Here is a 22,342-nt window from a genome sequence, read left to right on the forward strand (position 1 = left end):
ACCCTGGGGAAATTCTCAAATCTTTCAAGAGTCACTGGATTTGTTACTGATGTGAGAGGCTAAAAATGCCCTCATGACCTTATTAGGGTGACAGTATGTGTGGTCAGTAAAAGTTGTAAAGTATGCCTTACAATCAGCCCGGTGAGTCTTTGGATATACTTCATAGTCACTTCATTACTTACTGAATGCCTGGATAGCTTGGACATACTTAGCAGATGGCCAACCCCAAACTTTATCCTAAGAATAAAATAAGACTTTAAGGGGTAGAAAAGACCAGGGAAAGACTCATGAAACTGCCCTGTTCAAGATAGCAAACCAGAGTAGATGTATCTGGGTGAAACAGATTACCTCAAAGTGGTAACAGATGTATAGTAGGGTCAATCATGTCCCTATTTGATGTGCCCATATGGCACCTGCAAAAGTCAGATGAACTCTTGGTGGATAATCAAGGACAATTATAGGCAGCAAAAGATCACAGAAACCAGTACCACATAGGCCAGAGGCTTTCAGCCTGATAGATATGACTATGGCCACTTACCCAAGGCTCTTGCATCAACTTTGGTGCCTTGGATACTTGGCTGTTATGAAATGCTGTGTATGTGCCACAAATAGCAGCTGTTGGTCATCAGTAGATAGAATATGAAGGACCTTCTCTCACCAAGAGTAGAAACAGGTGTGGCCACTCCTGCAATCTCTGATCCTCACTTGGAACTTGCCTCCCATTTCCATGACCATAGAGGTTCCAGACCCTGGTAAGGAAAAAGAAAACTGTTCTTACTGGAGGGACACAAGTTAATAATGGCAGGTCATTTGGGATAAACAGGCAAAGAAAAATGACTACTTCATTGACTTTTACATTGAGAAGCTAGGTCAGTGAAATAGTGAGTCTATGCCATGGCTTACCTGGGATTCACATGACTGGCAATAACCAGGAATATCAATGGCCATGGCCTTGATAAGCTCATTAACCAGATTCTGACTCCTTACAGATAATTTCTATATGGCCCCTCCGGACAAAGGGCCTATACCATAAAAATGGAGGTTAAGGGGAAATCTAGAATCAGGAAGTAGAGGGAGAATTATCAGTGACCAGTTGTAGGTCAGGTCCTCCTGAAGCAAATGCCCAAGTAGTTTAGGGTGTACGATGTATATGAGGGATTCCCAACTGCGAAGGAATAAGGAAGAGGCAGGTTGGGCAGATGGAGAAATCAAACTCTGAAACAGGCCTGAGAAAGCCTCACCCCTACCTGCTGGGAGAGCTTCAGTGTAAGTATTAGCCTCAGTGCCCCTTGTTAGCCCAAAAAGACCAACAAGTGATTCCTTTCACCTAGTTAGCAGGTATAGGCTGCCCCAGGAAGAAAATTGCCAGGAGCAAGGAGATTCCTACAAATGCAGACCTGAAGGAACTGGTGACTTTGTATGTTCAATTCCAGGCTGGCAGTGATTTCTACTATCCAGGGTGTGACACTGCAGCTGAGTAGAGGGACACCAAAGCTATGTAGGAAGGCTTGGGTGGGTTGACTATAGCAGCTTTGATGACATCCTTGTACTTGCACATTGCCCCCATTCCTGCTTACCCAGGATGACTTGCTTGCCCAGTAGTTATCAAGGTGGTCCAGCTATTGCTATTCAATCTATCATCTCCTATCTCCTCACCCGGTAGTGGTGGTCCTATTCCTACCCTAGCATGGGTTTACTACACAGCCCAATAACAAAGTTGGGTGCAACTATTTCAGGCCATCCTAATGGGGACGGGAGGACTAGGAGGTGGCTTGGATAATTTGAATAGGTGAACAGCAGAGCCAACATCTGTGTGCAAGGATGATCCTCAGTTTCTTTTCCCTAAAACAAGGCACTAATGAAAAAGGTACCAGCCTTCACTGAGAAGCTGGTAGCTGTCCTCTATAGGCCAGGATTGATAGAAATGGTTATGGACTCCCTTGTCCATGGGGATAGAATCCAGAAATAGGTTCAATGCCGTTTCCTGGCCTTTGCTATCAGTGGTAACATAGATGTAACTACAATGCTCCTCAAAACCAGCCCTGATCCACAGGGCTAATTGACTTCAACTTATCTAGTAAAAAAAACATGGTGGCCAACAAGGTATTGCTTGACTTTTGTCAAGTAGGTCCATCCATTTTGGGCATTGAGGACCATATCAAAAGGTGAATGGATGAGCAGAAAGCTGACACCAGCTGCCCCGATGAAGTCACTCTCTTGCTTAATATCTACTTCTGTATCAATACCAGCTAATTTCCCCTCAGGAAGAACCTGAGGGGAATCATGACAAGCACATGATTTATGTGCATTCCCCAAAGGAATTTATGGTCATTTACTTGAGAAACTATGTACTGTAGAAAAGAAAATATTGCAGTTAGCCCTGGCTAACCAAGGACCTTTTCATTAAAGGGTGTGTAGCCCACTTAAAGTTCTCACCCAAGTTAGTCTTAGTCCAATGGATCTATGGATTTACTCTGGACATTCCTCTGGTCTCTAAATGCCTGAAATGGAAGGACACACTTGGAAAAGCCCTTACTTTGTTTTCTGTTCTGTAGACTAAAGGTTGTAATGCGATCAAGGACCATAAAACTGCCTTCAAGCCAGGACAGTAAATCAGAATTAATGCCATAACTGCGTTGAATGGTAGAGATTAATGTTCCTTTACAATCTTGAAGGATGCAGGAGCAGTGGTCCCAATCAATCACATCTCCATTCAGTTTACCTGTACAGCCCCCACAGAAGTCAGATGGTCTTAGTATAGGTGATGAAACAGAGCAATGATCAGATTACTTCAGGGTAGTGCACGGCTCAGGCTGTTCACTTGCCAGCCTCTTTTCCAAAGTTAATGCATCAGCTTTGGTACATTTGATACCAGCTTGTCTTGAGAAATATACATGTAACTTGAACCAATAGCTGCTATTTCCTGAAAAACGAGGTCAGTAGAATATGAAATATGTCATTAAGGGGCTGTAAATGGAGTGGATACTCCATCCTTTCTAGAGACCCACTTAGCACTTGTGCTTCCCATTGCTGTAACTTCATGTTCTTAGAAAAAGCTTTCTCTCTTTCATGTGTATATGAGGTCACTTATAAATGTAGGTACTTGTTTTAATTCCTCTTTCCTTCCCCCGGAAGCAGGAAGACTTTCCTACCACATTAAACTCAGGATACCACCAGGTCATTTTGGACCAAGAGGCAAAGAAGGAAATGTTTGACTCCATGTAGCATCTGCTCTTGCTCTCATGATTAATGTGACCAGGCAATGACCTTCTAGGATTCGCTAGACACATCTTGATAATCCTATGACTGGCAACAACCAGGAATCTCAGTAATTGGCCTGACAAAGGTTTGTAACCCAGGGATTCAGACCCTTCTGGGATGAATGTACATATTTACCCTTCTTTGAAGCAACCAGAACCATGCAAAGGCAGGGCCTGCATAGTAAGACTCAGGTTACAACCTTGTACTAGGATGCTTCACCCTGTGGTCATGGGGCTGCTGGAGACCCTCTGATTACACACCAGATGTGTAGGGGAGTTAACATTCTCTAGAACAAACTTGAACCACAGGAGAGAAAAGCTGGTGGAGAAACTAATTGTTCTTTCTCCCTCAGAAGGATTTTTGGGGAGATGACTTCCTTTGACCCCTATAAAGACTTCTGGGTAGACGGAGTAGTTGGCTTGCCAGGAAGCCCTGGCTAACTCAGAACACTTTTTCAATGTGCCGTCCCTCCTTCCCTGCCTTTTCCTTTCCTGTTTCTGTTGGAAGTCTGCTATGATAAAATTTCAGCAAACATGTTTTTGCCTCAGGATCTATATTCTAGGACATCTGGCCTAAAATGGTCCCTTAACTGTTCTTGCCAAAACTTAGATTTAGATTATTGATCAGTTTCGAATCTAACGTTCAAGGTATAAGCTAAGGGACAAACTTGGGAACACAGTCTGCAATACCGAGATGCTGCAGCCATTTAAAGTAGAAGATCCAGTTTCAAGGAACTTAATAGGCTTGGCATGGGCCTGTAATCCCAGCACTTGGGAGGCTGAGACAGGTGGATTGCCTGAGTTCACGGGTTGGAGACCAGCCTGAGCCAGAGCAAGACCCCATCTCTAAAAACAGCTGGGCATTGTGGCAGGCACCTATAGTCCCACCTACATAGGAGGCTGAGGCAAGAGAATCACTGGAGCCCAAGAGTTGGAGGTTACTGTGAGTTGTGATGTCATGGCACTCTACCCAGGGCGGCAAAGTGAGACTGTCTCAAAAACAAAACTGAATTGGTTTGTATTTGAGTCCTGATTCAAGAGTAAAGGTTTCAAGGGTATTAGCAAAACTCCATTTCTTAAATTGTTTATATTTGCAGGTGTTTGCTTAACTTTTAAATCATGTCATTTTTAAAAATTAGCAGACCAAGGATGGGGTGAACAAAACCAGATGGAGAAATATTTCAGAATTTAGTACTTAATTTAGTACTTAGGATGATTTGAAATAAGGCTATGTGGTTGAGGTACAATATTCAGAATTGTGACCTGCTGAATATTGGAAATCTAAAGAATGCTATGCTTGTAAGTTCAACTCAGATAATACTTATTTTAATAAGAGAAGACAAATTGAAGTCTTATTCTGTCAAAACTTGAGATTCCTATGGGTTAGTCAGGTGGAAATGGATATTGGCTGGACAGAAACTGGGGTACAGGGCATCTGGAGATGTAAGGTGGTCAGCAATTGGGCTTACCCACTATCTTTATCTCAGGTTCTACCTCTGAGGGATTGAAAGCTGTTGTGCAGGTGGTCTACTGAGAACACAGAATGAGAGGTGGCAAGAAATAAGGGAGAGATAATACAAAGATGCTTTAAAGTTGGCTACTGATCGCTTCATCCCATGGAAACATCAGGAGAGGTCTCAGTGGTCCAACAGGAAGAAAAAGGGAAGCACTTACCCAGAGATTTCATGATGCTCTTGATAAAGTGTGGCCAAGTCTGACTCAAGGGCTTTCTGGTCTATTGTGCGTGAGTGCCAGCCAGGTTCCCAGAGCCATCTACGTGATGTCAACCTCCAAGACCAGATGCCAGGTAGACAAGACGTTGGGGTTGCTCCTGAGTGAAACTGGTCCCTGTAGTGTAGGCTGAAAGGAAATGTAAGATCAAAGGGTTTGAAGTAGAGCTCACTGTTTCCAGAACACTCAAGGGGAGTATAGAAAGTAAACAGTCAAGCCCCTGGGGACACACACTTTAATTAGAGACATGCAGGCTAAAACGTCTGACGGAGTTGAAGGGTTAATAGTAAAAGGAACAGGAGTGGTTGCCACAAACTTCAAGGGAAAAGGGATTAAAGTGACTAGAAAACATACAGAGGTCAAAAAAAATGAATTGTGACCAATAAGTTTGGGAAGTTACCAGCTAAAATATTAAACTCTGGCAGAAGCAAGGCTGCAAATTACGCAGCAGTAAATGGATTGCTATCCGGAGAGACCAGTGACATGTTTGCTTCTGTCACATGTATGCACCACCACATCGCAACGTGTTAAACATTCTCAAATGTTCAAACTTTTTAATGAGAATTTTTTTTTTTTTTTTTTTTTTTTGGTGTGAATAAAAGCACTCTGTTCTAAAGTGTAACACTATGATGCAGTTTTCATGAAGATCTAAGTTTAGTTTGTTTTGACTCTTGGGTCTAGGGTTGTTATAACTGAGAAATATTTTATGAAGACTCTTATCTCCAAATGAAAGAACTACACTGTTGGCTGTTATTAAATCATGAAACTCACTGTGGTCCTGTCTACCAATTATGCAAAATTCTTTGAGACTTTTCTAAAAAAACTCTTATTCTGTCATTCTGTTGTTGTAAACCAATTGGGAGGTATTGGATTTCTACATTTTTAACCAATTAGCATAAAGCCCCTCAGAAACTGTTTTCAAACAATCTTCTAACTTAAAACATGTCTAGAATCTAATATGCAGATACAAGATATTTTAGACACTTTGTTCCAGACACTGGAACAAAATTTCAACATTGGAAACATATCCCCAGATCTGCTTTCATAGGAGTCTCTCCATGGCATGAATTCTTCAAAAGCAGTTTTCTTTTTATCCTTGTTACAACTTTGCCTTGAAGGGACAGGTTCCTCTGAGCATCCCATGTGTCAAGGTCAGCAAAAGTGGAACATCTGACATTTGAAAGAGACAAATGCTTCACTCTATAGCTTTTGTCTTTAATGAGATAGGGAGCAATGAAACTTTTCCACACTATAGACATTTGCTAGCTCTAATTGCAAAATATCATAAGGCATCGCCTATCGTTTAAAAGTCTTCATGAAGTTGCTCTCATCAGTGATATTTCCTGGTACAACATACTATTTTCAACTCCTTGGCAACTCCTTGTTTGTGAGTGATAAAATAAATGAATTGCACCTCTGCTATGTCTATAAATTTACCCTGGTATCAACAGTGGCTACACTTACATTTTTTTCCTTGAAGGGGGTCATTTAATGTTGAATGTGTCTCACAAAAGTAATTTTAGGTGTATCATTTTTGAAGTAGAATCTGACAGATACCATAATCTGAGACACGTTCAAAACATTTTCACTTTCCGCCAACTGTATAGCAACCTCCCACACTATATAATTTGTTCTAAACCTCATTTCTTTAGGTTCTTGGTATTGTCTGTGTATCTGCCAAAAGTATTTGATAGATACATGGTTCTATTGTTTCCAGTGTATTCTAGCAATTTCTATCATGGCAGGATGAGACAAGTGATCCCTTAGTGTAAATGGATTTTTCACTCCTAAACATTTTATCGCGAAGTTCAGTGAAGTCTCATGGAGTATTAGAGTAAAAATCGACACTACAGAAAAATGAAAGAATCATAAACACATTTTTTATATACTTGCAGGATTAGCAAGGCTTCAAAAATTAACACATCTAGGTACTGCTGATTGGTTGAAATGAGGGGCATGGTCAGGGGATGGGGATACAAAGAAACAGTAACCCCATGCTGAGTGGTTCTTTGGCGTGAGGGTCTTCAAACTGGTTGGTGTGAGCTGTTCCACTGGAATTGAGGATCTGAGAAACATCTTAAGCAATTCTTGAGCAAAGAGGTCTTTGATTCTAGCATGAGAGATTCTTATAGGACCAATGGGGGAACAGGGACAAGTGGTCCACATGCTTATGTGACATTCAGCAGCTGCAGGGACGTGTCCAAGTGTACCAGTGCATGTAGATCATGACTAACTGTAGTTCTGCCTAAAGCCTGGATTATAATAGTCATTAACCCTGTCAGCAGTTCCTGCTCACAAGGGTGCTAAATGGGGGCAGACGATCCTGATTAGGATCAGAGAAATGAACCTGTTCTTTGGTGGCCTGTAGGCTTTCTGGAGTGCGAGGTCTGGGGCTCTTACCCTGCATAAGGAAAACATTGTGCCAAACCATGAAAGACACTAACTTAACAGAACATTGAATTGAGGCAATTATTAGCCCTGTTAGAAGGGAAATACTAATTTTAGGAGTCCTTATAAAATTGTAATCCCTGAGGTATCCATGAGTAAATTTCCAAAAAAAAAAAATTGGATAGTTCTGGGATTTGGGGAGAAACCTGTAACCGGATGGTCTAATTTTTTCTAGATCCTACCCCTGTAGATTCATTTACTTAAGTATGATGTTTTGCTACCACGCTAACTCCCTGTTCAGCCAGGATGCAATCCAAGACAATCTAAGCCAATGAATTCCTCTCTGGTAGGCAGCTATTGCCAATGCTGTTTCATTAGCAAGAATTCCCAAAGTCATGGAAAGGCTTCTAATCATGTGTTTATCGGACACGACCAAGGCAGCAAAGGCTACCCAAGCAAGTACCCAGCTCCACCTTCCTGGTACCCAGGCAAGTGCTGGTTGGGCACTTCCCCAAAGAGAACATATAGACCTGTTACTCCTACCAAGTAGCTTTAGGGAGCTGGTCCAGCATTTGGTCTCAACAGATGTGTAAGGTTATTCAATCATTCCTTTTTCCAAACAGGCAAGTTCTTCCTATATGCCAGTTATCAATGCATTCATAGGCTCAATGTGGTTCCCTGATAACACAAAAAGGTATCCTGGAGGTGCACACAGGACCTCAGACTGTATAGATTGAGCTTAGAGTCTTCTGGCAGAACCTTAGGAATTGGACTAAACCAAGGACCTGTAGCCAGTGGGCTACTTTTATTCCAAGGGATTGTTTTACAGTAAGGAGTTGTTAAATTTGGAGAGACCCTGGATAAGATTCCAGAGGTATCCCTGGGCAGGCTGGGGGCTGCTGATATTCCCAACAAGCCTGTAGTAGAGTAAATGGGGGGTCAGGAAGGCTACTTCCTCAGCAAGTTTGATCAAGGTAAATCCAAGAAGCAGGGAATTCATAACAGCAACTGATTTATATAATTTTTTGGGGTCAGAAAATAGATTAAATAACCGAATACTCCGGTTATTTACTGGCTAAGGGTAATTCACAAGCAGGATATAGAGCGAATTCTAAACTCTTCCATAAAGAGAAGGAAAGAGCTAGGAAATGAAGGGTCTTGGGTTACTGCCTGTATTTGGTAAGTCACCAAGGAGGAAGGGGGTGCTTTTATTTTCTACCCTAAAATTGGGAACAGCCTGACTAAGCATGACTAGAGTCAGTGTGATCATGAACTTGAAAAGGGTCTGGAATGACATATCCAGCAATCAAAACATTTCCCAAACTTTGGCCTTTTGGGGAAATTTAACCATGGAGTTGACCCTTGAACTTGCATGGAAAGACAAGAAAGCAGAGGTAGACCAAAATCATGTTGATTGGTTATACCTGTTACGTCTTTAATTGTCCTTCTGGGAACCAGTCATATCCAAGCTATAAATTGAAACTCTCGTGTCTGCTTCAGTGAAATACGCCTACCAAATATGCTGAATGTTTACTATGCCCCAGCTGACAAAACATCATGCATTTAGGTTAAACAAATGTGATTGATAGCACCATGTAAGAACTCAAACCAAGGGAGGAGCCATCATCCCAAACTCAGGGAGACTGTTAGGCTACGGGGGTTGTCTTTAAGGTAGTTTTTATTGAGTAAAATATTAAATACCCTTTGGAGACATAACCTCTGAGTGTCTAAATAGCAGGAATACAAGGGACTTCTGTATAAAATATGATTCATAAAACTCTTGCAATTAAGATCAAAGCAATTATGAGAAGGAACTTAAGGTCTGGGCAGTTTAGCAGGGCAGAAGGTATGTTTTACATATTGCTGTTATGTTCTGAACCCAAAAGCACATAGTGTAATTCAGTAAAAGGGGTTGATGCTATTCATTAGGAGGAAACATAATAAAGGCTTAAACTACCCCGTTTCCTCGAAAATAAGACAGTGTCTTATTTTAAGGTGTGCTCCCAAAGATGCGCTGGTTCTTATTTTCAGGGGACATTTTATCGTTCCTGTAAGTAGGTCTTATTTTTGGAGGATGTCTTTTCAGGGAAACAGGGTATAAAGTCAAGTATTGTCTAGCTTTTATCTTGAAGCCTGAGGTTGGTCAGGGGTTGACTTAGTCCTTTCAGAGGAAACTTGAGCAATGTCTGTCTGACTCGAAACAGATCAGGGTGAGCCTCATGGCTAGCAGAACCCAGGCTTACCTTCTTGAGCTTCATGGAGGAGTGGGTCACCAGCAACATGTCACATGGCTGTTCCACTGAGACATCAGCCAGCGGTCAGAATGCTGGGGGGCGAGAGGGGGTTGTCCTTCAGTAACACCCAGTCTCCAGGCTGACACATGAGGAGGGGCCATGTATGTAGGAAATGATTTGCTAGAAGCAAACCTGTGATTGGCAATTAGGCTTAAAGACTGCATGTACTCCATAGCATCTAGCTCTTCATTAGGGTCTTTTTTTCCAAAATATTAAGAGTACAAATATTTATTACATGGATGGCTTTGTAGTACTTTGGATGCAATGCTTTGGATTATATACATGGCTCTGTAAAGTACTGGAATAGAGTTCATTGTACCCATCAAGTAGGTTTTTGCAACATCCCCCCTCAGCCCCTGCTTGATTTCCAGTGATTTTCCTCTGTGTACACATGTGCCCATCACTTAGTTCCAATATTAGTATGTGTAGTGGTGGTTTTTCATTCTTGAGATACTTAGGATAATGGTCTCTAGTTCCATCCAAATTGTCATGGAAGGCATTAATTCATCCTATGGCTAAACAGCACTCCATGGTATACATATGCCACATTTTGTAAATCACTCATGAACTGATGGGCACTTGGGTTGATTCCACACCTTTGCCATTATTTTACTGCAATAAACATTCAAGTGCAGGTGTCTTTTTGATAAAATTACTACTTTGGGCAGATGCCAGCAGTGGGATTGCTGGATCAAATGGTAGGTCTACTTCTAGCTCTTTGAGAAATCTCCATATTCTCTAAGGCAGTGATTTTTGAACTGGTGAGCCACCGTATGCTAGAGTATTGTGAAAATGTTTAAAGATCGTTAATTATTTTCGTAAGTTCACAGTAATATTTTTTACTTTTTTGATCAACATAATTTAAGCGTGCTGCATGAGTTTCACAAGGTTAAAGTATGCCAAGATAAGTTAACACTGCTATAGAGGTTATACTAGTCTGTACTAACTTGTAATCATTGGGACCTTTTAATCTAAGGGTTGAGCTTAGGAAGAGTCTCTCATGTAGAATTTCAAAAGGACTCAGTCTGAGCCCAGTTAAGGGGCCACTCTTCCTGAGCAGGGCAATAGGAAAAGCCTTATCCCAGGTCAAGTTTGTTTCCTGACAAATCTTAAGTCTTTTTTAGGGTATGCTTTACTTTTTTTGTTGTTTTCCCCTTAGACCTCTAGGATATACGGAACTGCTGTGTGTTACACCACGGGCTTGAAAGACATCCTGGGTGACTTTGGCCACAAAGATGGTACTATTGCTGCTGTAGAGATGGGCAGGCCAAACTGAAGGATAACTTAAGTAGAGCCTTAACAATGTTGAGCAGCTCCCATTTTGTAAGACAACACCTCAGCCCATCCTAAACGTATGTACAAACATGAGTAGATGCTCAGATACTCACCACCACCATTGGCATGTTGCTGAAACTGGCCTGCCAGTCCTCAGCTGGCCCTTCCCCCCTCACCTATGCTCCTTGTATCATGGGTGGAGTATCAATTTTGGGGTGGTTCTGCATGCAGAGAAAAATCTTGTGTATGGCCTTTTGAATAGTCTTATGCATATGTGGGCCAAAAATATATTTCTGAATCCATAGAGGGTGGCATCCCCTCCATAATGTGTGGTGTCACAAACATGTCCAAACCATGTCATCTAGGCAATCTTTGGGTACCAAGACTATTCCTTCTCCATTCTATATCCACCTGTCCTGAGTTTTTCAACTGGTATCTTAAGTCCTTTGAGTATGTAGGGTGGTGCAAGGTCAAGGTTTTTTGGGGGGTATTAGCATTAAAACATGGGGGACCTTTTGCTGCCTTATCTAATTCTTGCCTTTTGCCACCGAACTGCCCATTGATACCTAGGACAGTGAACTACAGCTATTTCAGGGAGCCAAGACTGCCTCCTGCCCAGCTAAAATCTCTTCACATTTAATTTCTTCAATACTAGAAATTAAAAGTACTTTGTTTCCAAATAACGCCATGAATATGACCAACAGAAAGCCATGCCCAGAATCCACATAGATGGTCACTTGAGTCTTTACCTGATTAGAAGGCCTGGATGAAAGCATTGAGTTCCACTTTTGTGCTTATGTCCCTGGGAAAGTGCTTCAGTTTCCAAAAGTTTACATTGCATCACCACCGCATACTTGGGTTTCTGCTGTCCCTGGTCTGTGAAGCTACTTCCATCTGTGAATATCTCCGGATCTGGATCTTCCAGCAACATGTCAGTCAAGCCTGGCCAGCAAGAATAAGCTTGTTCAATTTGTAAGCAGTCGTGTATAAGTTCAGAGGCTATCTGAAAGAGCAAGGTGGCAGTATTTAAAGTGGCTACAGCTCTTAATATCGTGTCTCTTACCTAGTAGGATAGTCTGGTATTTACCTAGTCTTCCAGAGGTTGGCCAGTAACCTTCTTTGCCAATAGAAAGGTACGTAGTGAAGGGTAGGCCCTGTAGTGTGCTGGCCCAGGGTAAGTCCTTCGGCTTCCTGAAGATCACAGGTAGCTGCAGTAGCCCAAAGGCAAGAATAGCCATCGACCTGTTCCAGTGTCCAGATATTTTACAAGGTAGACTACTGGCTACCTGACATTTCAGGTCCTGGGTCAGCACCCTGAACGCATTCCTTTTGTGGATGAGTAGGTCAGAGGGCTTCCTTGTATCAAGGAGCAGGTTATGCTGGGGCTGTGAGCAGCCAAGTTTGGGGGCATCTTTAGTATTCATCTCTACTGTATGGTGGTGTTGCTGAGAGTCTGAAGGTGGCTCCAAATGTGGCAAAATTCAGACATGCCCGAGAAGTGGCTTAGCTACCGCTGGGTACTGAGTTTAGTAACTCCAGCAAAAGCTTCCCTCCCATTAGGGAGCAAATTTCTCTGCCCCTGGGACAACTCCATCCCCAGGTATTTAACTGAAGGTTATAAAACTTTTTCTTGGGAATCTTGTATCCCTGTTCAGCCAAAAAGCTTCAGCTTAATATGGTGTTTTGATCAGAAGCCTCTCTGGTTGTGCTAGCAACTATTGTCTCTGGTACATTATAGCAAAGTCCCTTCTTTTAAGTGAAAGTCTCAGAGGTTCTTGCCAGGTATTTGCCCAAAGGTGGCCAGAGTTTTTAGAACCTTGGAAGAGATTGCCCAACATCCTGCCCTTAGTACCTGGGTCCCCCATTCAAAGGCCAACAATTCTTGTAACTCTGGACTTGGAGGGAAACAAAAGAAAGCATTTTTCAAATCTAAGACCATTAATCAGTTTTAGCAGTTAAGGTTGTGTGAGTAATAAGGACAAGGGACCACCAGATCTCTATCCTTATTACTTGAGATTAACTTGGTTAATCTCAAATCCTGAACAAGCCTATGTTCTTTAATCTCAGGCTTCTGAACAGCAAGACAAATGCATTACATGGGAGGGCAGCAACGTCGGATAAGTGATCTGGGAGAAAAACAAAGGTTGGGTGGCCTCATCACACTTGTTCCCTCCAGATACTATTTCAGATTTGGCAGCCCCATCCCTGCAAATTCCTTGACCTGTAGTAGTGTTGCGGACTTGGCCCTTCCTCATCTCCCATCTTAGAATCCTGGGCTTCTTAGCTTTTTGTAACAATATAGTTTGCAAGACACAGCTTGATCTGGGGGCACTGATGTTCAACCCTCCCAGAGGAAAGGTAACCTTTGCATTTAGTTTAGTAGAGAAATCATGTGCTATCTGCATTCAGGTATATAAGAAGCTATGTCTAAAGTGAGTCTGTCCCAGTTGACAACCCAGGGGTGGGAGGAATGGTGAGTTTAGGATCTCCCCTGAGAAACCAGTCACTGTTCATGGTTTCTGAAGATGGTTTGGACAAGCATGTGTTTAATACCAAATAATGTCGCTGATATCCACTAGAAAGTCCCAAATTGATTTCACTCCATAGCAACTCAGGGCTTCATATTGGAAATACGGGGAGGGTATTGGTTGGGTCCTTTTCTTATCCTCAAAGTCCTCAGCCATAGATCCCTGGGCTATTTCAGGCATGTGGAGAATGGGAGATTGCTTCCCCAAACACTGGCCCTTTTGGGAGGTAGGCAATCTTTTTTCCAATGACCCTCTTGTCTGCAATCACCTTGGCTGGGGCTTGTAGTGGTGTGCTCCTTAAGGGGAACCATGGCTTTTATGTGTAAGGTCCCGGGGGAGAGCCCTCAATGTGGTCCAGGGGTTCCTAAATTGGAATATTCACTGGTAGGGTGGCTTGCTGTTGCATTTTTTTTCATTCTTTCTGCTGTGGAACCTGGTCCGATGGTAAATGCTTTAACAGCACTCTCTACCACATAGGACAAAGACATGCATGCTGCTCCTATGCCTTGCAACTTTTCTCCAAATATTACAGGCAGTCTGGTTAATAAATGTCATGTTTATCAAATTTTCTTGGCCTTGGGAATTGATACCAGTATATATATATCAAATGAATGCTTCAAAAATGTGTTTCAGGACTTCTGAGGGTCTCCTTGGGCTTGAACCTTATTAAGCCTTTTCTGTTTTGGGTTCCCCTTTACAGAGTCCAGCCAGAATACAGTCATGATAATGCTCAAGCTCGTCTCCAGTGTTAACATCCCAGGGCTGGCTGAGCACACTGCAACCTGGGCAGCTGCTTGCACCAGCTTTCCAGGAGAATCCACGTGTGCACAATCTGCCCATCTCTTAACATTTTCTAAGACCTTTCTCTGCTCAGTGGTTAGAAGTATCTTTAACAAGGGTTGCTTGTCAGCCCTGTTGGGGTTATGAATTATAGGTGTAGGAGAATAAATGTTGCCGTTGTTTCGGGTCCTCCTGATAGTATATCCAACTATCTTTCCAATTAAGAGAATGGGCCCAAGGGAGATCCCCATGGGGAGCGCCACCAGCATCAGTGCCTCCTGGCACCCTGGCCACATGGGGTTCCTTGGCATGGGGTTAGAAGGGGAGCCCATTCTTGGCCTTCTGAGGCTGAGAACTTTGTTCGGCAGCTGGTGGCACGGCCATGGTTCCCATAAGGCGGGAGGGGAGCCAATGGCCCATTCAACTGAACTAGCCGAGTGCTGTCATTCTTTCCCTGTGACTCTGCTGGTATAGGCTGTTTGCATTAACATTCTGTTGTACCATGATTTTTGCCTTTTGTCCATATTGGCTTATTTTGCCAAAGCAAAACATTACACATAAGGGATTTTATCCCATTTTTCTTCCTCCTTCCAGGTCCTTAACTATAATTAAGGGAACTATTTTCCACCCACCTTCCCTCATACTCTAGTGGGTATTAGGTTATGCTATATTACAAAAATCGTTTTCTCTTAGGTTCACGGTGAAGGATGCCCAGTGTGGCAAAACACAGCTAGTGGCTTCTTGGGGGAACTGAATTTAGCATTTCCCCAATTAACCGAGGCAAACGTCACTGCTCACCCAACAGGGATGCCAGTTGCTGTGCAGACTGAGTTCAATCTGGCAAGGTTCTCAAACTTCAGCTAGCACCTCATGCCCTTGATCCACGCAAAGCAAGGAGTGAATGGCCGCAGGCCAGAAGTCTCCTGAATGGTCACTCCATATAATGGAATGAGAATAGACAGCCACCCTGAGTTAAGCCCCCAAGTTGCCACTGGCTATATTCCCTTAGGGCTCATGGAATGCAACTAGCAAAACAGGTCCCCTGAGTCCACCCCGAGCAGCTGCTTGTCTCTTTCAGCGTTTCCACACAAACAGGACAAGACAAACTGGAGGCCTCACAAGTTCGTTTCAAAACCAAATTACTTGAATTGATTTGAGTTTTTCTCTTACATCAGCATGCATTAAATTGTCTACTGGCTTCCTATTAAAAAAAAAAAAATTACAAAATCAAGGCCCAGCGGGATTTCTGCAGTGTCCTTTATTCCTCTTTTTGGTTGAGGGATGTCCTCTCAAACAGGGCTCACCTGCTGCCACTGAAGGGCTGAAAGTAGCTGCCTATGACACTGCAAACGACTATGTGCCAAACGAAGGTCAACCAAGCCCCACTGGCAAAGAAGGCTTTGGAACTGGCCCCTGGCTTAAGGAGCAAGGCATCTGCTTGGACCTGTGTTCAGGCCACCAGAACAGTGAGGGTGCACTGAAGGAGCTAAGAAAATTTCACCCCAAAATGATTCCTTAGTATAAAGATTATTTTGAATTAAAAGCTGTTCATAATCAAGAAACTCTGAACAAAGACTTTCTGTATCTAAAATCTTAAAGGGTTGCTAGACTCCTTATCACACGCTAATAGACCTGGCCCTAAGGTCATTTGAAGCACAATACCTCTCTCTCAGGTTAATTTACTAATCAATCTGTTTCCCTCCATCTATCCATGCCCCCTTAGCAACTGCTTGCATGTGCATGGTATTTGGAAATAAACCTTTCTCTTATTAATCTACTGTAATGGTGAGTCAATCTTTTTAGAGAACCAACCTAGGGGAAAAGAACAAGTTTCCCTAAAACTCCCCTTCAGTACTAAGCTGCTGGCAAATGCCCATGAGGAGCCTTCTGGAAAGCTCAACACCAAATACTGCCACCGTGACTGGTTCATTGCCTGATGCACAGTGTGTCAATATGTAGACCCCACGGGTTGCAGCAGAGAAACCTCAGCTATAGGGCGCCAAAGAGGTAAGTAGAAACCTCAAATCCGCCTCCCTGAGAGTTGTGGACACAGGCTTTTCAGGCATCTGAGCATATGGTAGAATGCACGGGGGCGGGGGGGGGGGGTGGCAGAGGCAGGGGAGGGAGTATCCCGGAGTGGCTGAGAAGTGCGGGGTGAAATCCCAGGACAAGGAGGTAAAGAAGAAACAACCTTTTGCGGGTTTGGAGCCTTGGTGCATTCGTGTGTGAGAGGGTTCAAACTAGTTGGTGTCAGGCATTCCATTGGAATTTAGGATCTGAAGAATATAAGGCTTAGTAAAGCCTTTATTCTAGTGTTAAAGATCCTGTGTATAGGAAGAGAGAAGCCAGGTAGTCAGCATGCCACATGACTCAGTCAGCCCTGCATAGAAATGAGTTAAAGCACACCAGGGCACCCAGGCTAATGTCTGACTATAATTCTGCCTACCAGCCTGGCTTGTGAGGGTGGTTTTAGTTGGAGTTGCCAACAGGTCATGCAACCAGGAGCAAACAGTCACACAGGCAAACAGGGACCCTCATATAATACCAAATATAATACCAAATGCAAGCCATTTCTGTTCAATGGGAAGGTGCAAACATTTCTGGGAAACCTTGAACACACAGACTTTTAGGCCTGAAGAAATCTATCAAATGTCTACCAACTGGATTCGTTATGTCAAGGAAAAAATAATGCAGGCTCTGTAAAATAATTTGAAGAAGTTTATTCTAAGCCCAAATCTGAGGACCAGGCCCAGAGCCACACCCAAGAAACCTTGAGCAAGTGGAGTCACTGTGCTGGGGTGGCTGCTTTTATACACTTCAGGGAGACAGGAATTACAGGTGAAGTCATAAAACAATACATGAAAGGTAAACTTGGATTTGGCCTGAAAAGGCAGGACATCTCAAAGCAGGGGCCCAAAGTTACAGGTGGGGTTAAAGATTCTTTAATTAGAACCCAACTCTATCAGCAAATGTCAAATAAACCAGAAGTCAGCAAAATAAGAATGCTTGAGTGAAGGGTCTGATAATCAGAGGCAAACTCCAGGAGGTCAGATGCCCAGATCCAAGTGGTTTCTTATGTATATTGAGGACCTGCAGCTTGTTAATGAGTCACAAAGGACGTCTCTAAGGAGGGAACCCTGAGGATGTCTGATCTTTCTTATGGCTAACAACTCAGTTTTAGGGTATCCCATGGGCCAAGAGAGGGGTCCGGTCAGCCAGGCACTGGGGAGCTTTATGATTTTATTTTACTTCAGTTATACCTACATTTTAAAATCTTTGTGACTCTGAAACATTGTTCTTTTCTGGTCTAATTTTATAAAACTTCGTTTACTCACTTATATATAGTTTTAACATTAGCATTGTCATCACTAGTGACAAACTGAGTCACCTCAGTTTTTCAGGGCTCATGTGCTCTTAGTCATACTATTTGAATCATAACTGTAGGAAGGTTGAACCCGAGCCACAAGGGACCCATTGCCATGACATCAGTCTTCGTTCCTACTCCACTGATGACAGTGTTTCCTACAGTGTAACTCTATTGCCTTTAAAAAATCATTAAAAGGTTTATAGTGGCAACTAAAACTTGATTGGGAGGATATAGGGCATACCCCTGGAGGTAAGTTGAGTCGGTGTTTGGTGTGAGACTGCTCACTTCCTTTACCAATTCTGTCAGGTTTCCTCTAGAATGCTCTTGAACCACCATCGACTGAGGTCTTTTCTGGTTGGTCTTTTTGATGAACTTTGTATTCAAAATTAAGACTGCCCCAGAAGGGGTCTTTGTAAAGACACTAATTTGACTCTGTCTTTTCTAGGGGGTAGTTTTTGAGGAAAAATTCCATTGGCCTTACTCCAGCTCCGGCATCATTCTGCATCACCTTGTTAACTTCTAGCGATTCGTCACTTTTACCACTCAACTCTGTTACACTAGTATGCGCCTGTCCTGCTATCCCTCTTCTGTGCCATCTCCCAAGCTCCCCGGTCTCATTCAGATAGAGAAGATGAGAATCAGAAGTTGTATTTAGACTGAAGCTTGCCATCAGAGGAAGGAAGCTAAAAATTAAAAATAAAAAAATACTGTGAGTAGGAAGTAAAAGTTCGGAAGTAAAACAACTTAGGAGCTGCCTCCTTCAAGGGTGTGGTGAAAGGGAATCAGTGGGAAGAATGTCTCATGTCTTACTGAGCAAAAGACTTAAGATTTTACTTAAAAAGCATAGTGTTTTTGATAACTATTTCCCATGCAGGAACTGTATTCTTTGGAGACATATCACTTGATGACTCCTTATGCTTAACATGGTGTGATATTGTAAAATACATTTTGTCTTCATCCTTGTTTCCTGATACGTAGGTCCTGGAATCTCTGGAATGACGACAATGTCTCTGTGCCAATAACAGGACTAGTGGCCCCTAGATAGCCTCAGGATGGGGACTGGACACTGGAAAGACCAAGGCATGATTAGAGGGTTGGGACTCCCAGGCTTACCTACCCCTTAACCTCCAGGATGGGAGAGAAGTTGAAGGTTGAATTGATGTAATCATGCCTATATAATAAAACCTCCACAAAAGCCCCCAGAGACTAGGTTTGGAAGGCTTCTAGATAGCTGAACAAGTGGAGGATAGTGTGCCCAGGGAGGGCATTGAAACCTTGTCCTGGTGTGGAGGATAGCTGAACAAGCCTGGAGGATAGTGTGCCCAGGGAGGGCATTGAAACCTTGTCCTGTGCATTTCTTCTATCTGGCTATTCATTTGTTTCCTTTGTAATAATATATCCAGAATTTATGTTGTCTCCTTGATTTAGAGGTTCAATGAAACCAGGGGCCATGCACGTAAGCAAAAGGACAGTTTATTGAAAGAAAAAATCTCTGGCCATGGAGTGGGGGAAATCCAACTGGGAAAACCCCTATGGGCCTCCTGTGTGGGGGTGTTTATATATTGCTTTCCCATTCTATAGGCAGGGAGGGTTAGGAAATGCATGTCCAGAACATCACAGTCGGCCAGAGGCCTGCAGAGCTTGTGGTCCTTGCCCCAGGAAGGTAGTAGGGTGTATCCTCCCTACTCCAGCAGGAACCACTGAGATGAGATACTGATCAGGATGCTTTTTTACTGACCACACTTGAGTCCAGAAAATGCAGCCTGGAAAAAGGCCTGTTTGTGCCTAAAGATGGAGGTCTGTGATGACTCATTTCTGAGCTCACCAAGGTCTAGAAAATGGGGGTCCCTATCCAGCCCAGAATGGAGGAACCCTGTATATATACTCCCTCTACAAATAGAAGTTCTAACTGCTTTAGGGAAAAGGGGTGCTGACTGCTCTAAACTACGTCCTGCTGGATGTAGGTGATGCCAAAGGGAGCATTTGGGGGTTCCTCGCATGAGGACAATTCAGGGATCTGCAATAAAATAGGGTTTCTGACTAGAACCACATCACTATCTGTGGTTTGGCATGACTACTGAAAGAAATGAATTTAGTTAGGATGTTAAAAGGCGTGGGCCAAAGAGTAAGAGAATAAAGTGTAAATAAATTTCAATAGAATTTAAAAGAACAGTTAAAAGGCAAAGTATTCTTGGTGTCAGGTTGGCAATAACAAAACCAGCAATTCCAGGAAACAAAAATTATCACTTTCCTTGATTCTAAACAACTTCAAATCTCCTTTAGGCTCACAACAGCAGATAGACCGTAGTTGACCATCTTCATCAACCATTTCCATAGAAAGTGGTGGGTTTCAAGGCTTTACTTGGGAATGATGTATTGAGGAATCAATTCCAGTAACTTTAACAGCTGTAGAAGACAAAATTATCAGGAAATTTGCACATAGGTAACCTCAGACCATTTCTCTTTTTCCAAAAAAAAATTTAACTGTAAAATGGTGTCATAGTTCAGGCCACCTTTTGGCATCCATTGTTTGCCATTGGAGAGTTGATACTGAGGCCAGGCCTGGGTGCAGAAGATCAGACATTCCTTTTCAGTCTCTGGGGGTCAAACACATCCCAATTCTTCAGAATACACCCCATCAGGATGTGCTCTTGCCAAGAGCACATATTACCTACCCGTCTGTGGGAAAGAACAGACATCTAATGCCTTACTCCCATAGCCCTGTGTTCCTGGGGCAGTCAAGGCATCCTCTGGTTGACTGAGGAAGCCTTCCTCCCAGGTAAGAGGAAGCATCCTCCCAATGCCTGGGGAAGATCCCTGAGGAGTGTGATTCCCCCAGCATAGGCACCCGTCTGTATTTAACCATAAGTATCAGTGTAGCACCCTGCACCTATAGGCTTTGTTTTTGTTACAGCCCGCAGCGCGGACTGATTATCAGGTATCAGGGAGCAGTTGCTTCAAACTTGGAGTAGGTCTCACCTGATAAAGTGGTGCCCCATTCTGTGCCAGCTAATGAATAAACACCTGTTGATTAAAGTGGGGATGAGGCAATTTTTGACCAGGGCCAGGTTTGAACCCACCACCTCTGGTATATGGGCCGGCACCCTACTCCTTTGAGCCACAGACGCTGCCTAAATTTATTAATCCATTCATGGGTCAGTGGGCACTTGGGCTTCTTCCCTTCTTCCATGACTTGGCTATTACCAATTGAGCTGCAATGAATAATCTGGTGCAAATAGCTTTTTTGCAAAGTGATTTTTGGTCTTTTGGATATACTAGCAGAGGAGTTGCAGGATCCAATGGCAGGTCAATTTTTAGATCACTGAGTGTTCTCCAAAGGAACGAATTAGTTTGCTTTCCCACCAGCAGTGGAGAAGTGTTCCCTTTTCTGCTCACCATCTTTAAAAGAAATGCAAATCAAAACCACTTTGAGATTCCAGTAAGAGTAGCACACATAACAAAAATCCCAAAACTACAGATGTTGGTATGGATGTGGAGAAAAGGGTAACTGTGAACTTTAATTGATGATTTTTACGGCTTTTTTCCAAATTCCTAGTTACAAGACACAAAGGGCAATAAGCTTTTTTTTTTTTCCAAAATAATAAGCCTTTTGTCAGACCTAGGTGTAGAAGAGGCCTCAAGTATGGCAGAATACTGATAGCTCCCTGCTTCTACCCTCTTCCTGAAAAGTTAGCAAGAAAATAATAACCCAGTAAGATCAAGGGTGAAAGAAATGGGGATGGGAGACAGACATTTTAACATTGCAACAGCAGGTTGAACATTTCGAGACATTTTAAACATTTTGCACAACCAGCTGAAGTCTTAGAACACTGAGCGCCTTTGAACTCTTCCATTTCTATTCTCTGGTGTAGACCAGAAAAACCAAATAGGGTGCCCTGGATCATTTTCTTTGCCTTTCCTCATTTCATTTAAAAGATGTGTTCCTTCCTGATTTTCCATCTTTTGAAGAAGGAATTTAACTGTAATCTGGGGTTTTATGTGCATGGATCCAAGCGTGCTGCATGGTGTATGCAGCTTATCAGGGTTTCACCCACTGAGCAAGTTCCACCTTCTTACCTATCTGTTTCTCTCCAGCATCTAAGACCTCTAGGAAGGCTCAAAATGCCGAGGGATCAGCTCTTATGTGTTTCTTCACAGAGCCATTTTTAATTTGGGAGTGTTCCCTGTGGGGCCACATTTGCCTTGGAGAGTCACCCTGGGCTGCTCCCACACAGGCTCCTCGTCACCCAGGGAAGTTTTCCGGGGAAGAGTAAAATGCTCTGCCCCTTTGGAGATGAGAGTCTCGATCTCTCATTTCTCTGACAGCAATACAGGCCCTTTCAAAAACACAGAAAAGCCAATTGAGATTAACTTGAGAAAGGCAATGAAGAGGACCCTTTAAAACAAGGTCAAAGCAGCTGAGAAACCCTAGAAAAGTCAGCACAAGCATAACCAAGCACGGCAGTCCCTTCCTGACATTACTGACGTGTAGTCACTACCAAGCAAAGCCCATGAGGAAACCACAAGGAAAACACCCCTTGGAGAGTAAACCTGAGTGGAGGCAGAGATCTATCACTTCTCTGTAGGGAGAAGCAGCCAAGACACATGGGCCCACAGTGAAAGTGCCCAGGAGGGCATGCTCGGGAGTTTGTCTGAAGGCTTATCAGTGTTGTGGGGTCACAACTGTTGCTACAGACTCCAGGACCTCTGACACTTCTG

The sequence above is a fragment of the Nycticebus coucang genome, chromosome 9, assembly GCF_027406575.1.
Source record: "Nycticebus coucang isolate mNycCou1 chromosome 9, mNycCou1.pri, whole genome shotgun sequence".
Classification (NCBI taxonomy): domain Eukaryota; kingdom Metazoa; phylum Chordata; class Mammalia; order Primates; family Lorisidae; genus Nycticebus; species Nycticebus coucang.